The sequence below is a fragment of the Neolamprologus multifasciatus genome, chromosome 15 (assembly GCF_963576455.1).
Source record: "Neolamprologus multifasciatus chromosome 15, fNeoMul1.2, whole genome shotgun sequence".
Lineage (NCBI taxonomy): Eukaryota > Metazoa > Chordata > Actinopteri > Cichliformes > Cichlidae > Neolamprologus > Neolamprologus multifasciatus.
The window spans coordinates 17,213,327-17,217,685 of NC_140453.1; the positions used below are offsets into that span (position 1 = coordinate 17,213,327).

The following is a 4,359-nucleotide window of genomic DNA, read 5'->3' on the forward strand; positions in this document are numbered from 1 at the left end:
ACTGTCAGCACATTATTATTTCTAAATGCACTGAACTAATCAAAACATTGCAACAAAGCACTGTCACGCAGCAGCAAAAAAAAAAAATCATTAGATGGAAAGATAAAAGAGCTGTGCACTCTCTGACAAATCCATGCCTGTGCTCAGTCAGGGGCTTGTCAGATCATGTCACAGCTTTCACCCAAAAATCATTAGCAGACTGTGTGTGCCGTGGCTTGTCTTGAGTTTCCTCTTGATTCGGGCGTTTGTTAAGCTTGTCAAACGATGATATTCCTCATTGGTGAGAAAACTCAAGAAGTATCTACAGCTCCAGGGACAACATACTTCTCTGATTTAATATGTGCCATGGGCATATGTGAGATAAAAGCCTATAATGATGGGTGAAGCAGCTGTTTTGCTGTTATTGAACATACTGTACAAATTAGCATCAAATGAACACTCAGTAACATATTCTGTGCATAACAGCTGATTCCTCATAGCTTTCTGTGTTGTAATTGTTACAAAAGGGGAATGTTTCATTCTTTCTCTATTCATTACAAAGGTTGAAAGTCAGAGTTAATCTCATAATAGTCCTAATAGCTGATAAAACTATTATTTATGATATTATGTTAATAGTATGTTCTGCTTTTAGTAGAGAGATTTGCACAATGGAAGCAGGACACAGCATAAACACAGTTTATATGGGGAACATGTGCAACATTCTCAGTCTTGTCTGTGAAGGTTCTCAGTCATCCAGGTCATCGTGGTCTAAGGAGCTTGGAAAGAAATGCTCAGACCTCTACACTGGAGAGACCAAACAGCCACTTCATAAATGCATGGCACAGCATAGAAGAGCCACCTCCATTGGACAATAGTCGGCTGTCCATCTGCATCTAAAGGACAAAGGTCACTCTTCCGAGGATGCCAATGTTCACATTTTGGACAGAGAAGACAGATTGTTTGAAAGACAATCCGGAATTAATAGGTTAGAGTTGTATGTTGAGGTTTTAATTAAGCATTTTCATTGTCAAAAACATGGGTCTCTCAAATTATTAGGTTAAAGTCCTCTGGAATTGCCACATTCAATAACTCCATGTTATATGCCATGTTAAAGGAACACATTTTAATGCATCAACCTTTTGAGTTTTATCTTACCACTGAAGAAAATGCAGTAAAGTAAAAGTAAAGGGTTTTATGCTTGGTCCTAATCTACTGCAAATTCTTTTTTTTTTACACTGCTGGAATTACAACAAACAAAAAACAAATGAAAAAATTATTCAGTCCCTTTGTAGGCTGTGCTATTTATCACCAAGATTCTATCAGTAAAATTAGTTTTACCTTCATCTGGTCAAAAAATAAGTAATATCTATGTGTCCTTCATTAAACTGTGAGTCAGCCCTGAGTGGCCTTCAGTCTCTAAATGTCTCAGTTTTAAATTTTCACCGGTCTAATGTGCAGCTGACATGTTAGAAGCAACATCACCAAGAAGCAACTGATGTATGACTTCAAAAGATGAAGATGATTTTCTGCAGCGTTGCCCTCTTGTGTTGTTTATAGCAACAGTGTTAGCTTTCGGTGTAATATTTCTATAGCCTATTCGTCCACCGGTTCCTGAGACTCCAGTAGGTGGTAAATTATGCATAAGACTGCCTGTTTTGCCACTGAGGACGCAAAAAAAAACCCCTTTACTAATAAAGAAAGTTGGTCTTGCTTTGTAGTACGTCCCTCAGCATCTTACAGACATGTTCAGGAAGGAAAATAAATACAGGCATTTTGTGTGATTGGGTGTGGTTTCTGCTGCTCTCTGCTCTGCTGCAAGAGGACAGAGGGGTTGGGAAGCAGTGTCAGGGAGAGTTGATTGGCACAAGCTGCTGGACATTTTCTAATCATCTCTGCCTTCAGGCTGTTTGTAGAGAGTGCACAACCTTTATGTTGTTTACTGTCTGTGAGGACAGAAAATTAAAAAAAAAATAAAAAATCAGACTCCTGAAGTAAAGTCTGTCTGTTTCGTGCCTAGGAGACCCACAGGTAGTATGATTTCAGCTACACACTGTTATTCTTTTAAAATGGTACATTTGAAGCAGTGAAAATAGATGACCCAAGACCTCAGCCATGTTCAGCTTTCTCTGATCTTGAAAAAACACATATGTATGCATATTGTTACTGTAGTTTGATTCACAGATGATTTTAAAAGAAAATTAAGACAAGCTCTCCCCTTAAATCATATGGAAGATTTTAAAGTAACATCATCGGAGGATTTAGTGATTCTACGTCAGAGCCGGGTGCCTTGGAAGTTAAAGGAGCTGTTCCAGCCTGGTTCACTTTTATCACTAGAATGTCCTTGGCAATCCTCAGACGTTTCCAACGGATCACAGTGGAGGTCTGTGAGTGAGCAGCTTTGAAAGCGTGCCAGCAAAAAAATGGAAAATACTGTTGCATAACCTCTCCTTTTTCCTTGACCCTTAGAAAAATCTACACCGACACATTTCAGCTTGGATATACATGAAGTGAGGATCCTCTTCAAATTGGCTCACGACAGATGTCGTGATGTCAGCTACTTTTGCTTAAAGTTTTGTTTGGAGCCTAAACCAAATGCATTAACATCAAAAGCAGACCAACACCTTTTAACCCTCCACAGTTTTCTCAGGCCTGTGGGTCCAACTGTTTTTTATATCAGTTATATCACATTTTCAGCCCTCTTCTAAATTGGTTTATCTGTCTTTGTGAATGCTTGAATTTCTGTTTCATCCCCTGTGAGACTGATACTCATGGGAATAGCTGGAAATCTTCAGCAGATGAAAAGTGCAATGCCCCCATGGCGATGCTCAGACTGTCTGGCTCTGCCTTTGTCCCTGTGACTCACTGTCATCACAGTCATCGAGACTTCCCTGATCCGCTGTCCCTCTCCAAGCTTCTGTCTGGAGCCGTGCACAGCTACCTACTTGGGTTTGACTACATCTGAGTTGTCACCGTTTTCCAAAGTAAAATGCACTGGATTCCAAGAGCTGACTTACAGCTAGCCGTCCTCAAAGCTTTCCCACTGCTTGAGCCAGCAAACAAACAAGAACGGGATCAAACATTCTGCAGATGAAGCCAAAACTTCTCTCTTTAACTGAAATATGATCCAGATTATTCTGGCGCTTTAATTCTTTTAACACGTCTGTTTTAAAACTCAGTGCTACAAATCTGAGGGAAACAAGATGTGTAGACAGTGTATAATCTGATATGTCATAGTTTATGGAAATCTAAGAGAAATCTTGACGTTTCCTGTATATTTTCCATGAAGACTCTTCATTTTGATGCAGCTCTCCTCCTTTATCCTGTCATACTGATTTGAAGTAAAACTAACTGCTGGCCACTAAAGCTGCAGTGGAAAACCAGCAATGCTATTGCAGAAGGACCATCTGATTTGTGGTTACAATTTAGTGATTTATAATCTGGCTGCTCCCCTGCAGGGTGTCGGGGTGTCTCCTTTCTTTAATTCTGTCTCACAGGCCACTGTAAAGTGAAGGAAGTTCCATGGGAGCTGCCACTTCAATGACTTCTCATCTACAATTGGTCATTTCTTATCTAAACTTTTTCCTCCAAGCTTAGTCAAGTCAATTAGAACAAGGAAGTTGAGAAGACGTGACCACATTTGATCTGACCCTACAGTGTGGAAAAAGGTTCTATTCTTAGAGTATTAATTCCTTTGCTCAACCACTTAACTCAAGTAATTCAGGAAACTAGATCTATTTCCTGCAAGGTAAAGATCACCACATTATCAGTAAACTGTGACTGTGAAGCAGTTTGGGTTCAGTTTAGCGCTTTAAACAATCAAATACAAATGTTGTATATAAGAGATACACCTCAGGAACATCTGGAAATTTGTTATGTTTGGTGCAAATGTTCATGTTGACTGAAGGATGGACTGGAGTTTGGTGGCCATAGGTGAAAAATAAAGCTCATTGTGACTTTACAAAATGTGTTTTCAGCCATAAATAAAGAATAATATGCTACATTAACGTGACATTTTGCAATGAATGCACCAAAGACGGTACACATCATTCCTCTGCACTTCTTGAACAGTAATTTCTGCAATATTTGCAGTAATCCTACATGTCAACACAGCTACTTAATTTTCAGAAATAATACTACATTGCACAGTGCAGTACAGGACTTTTAAAAAAAAAGCAACCTTAGAAAATAAATACATCGAGGTGCTTTTTCTTTTTGATTGAGTTACAAGTTTTCAATCAAGGCTTGTTCCAATAATGTTGAGGTCAGCAGCTTGAGGAGGGTTCATGCAGGTGACCTGGTGTCTTTGATGCTGCTGTTTTGCTTCAGTACATTTCAATCAGCCACATAGTTATTTAGTTCAGCAGCTCTGCTATGCAGTTG

At 39.2% G+C, this 4,359-nt stretch overlaps 1 long non-coding RNA gene across 1 annotated transcript; it reads left to right on the top strand.

Moving 5' to 3' along the window:
- The first annotated feature begins 1,693 nt into the window (after positions 1 to 1,693).
- Positions 1,694 to 3,946, top strand: LOC146501864 (uncharacterized). Its single transcript, XR_014869577.1, has 3 exons — positions 1,694 to 2,007; positions 2,212 to 2,359; positions 2,446 to 3,946. It is a non-coding gene; the product is annotated as an uncharacterized LOC146501864 (long non-coding RNA).
- Positions 3,947 to 4,359: the final 413 nt, after the last annotated feature.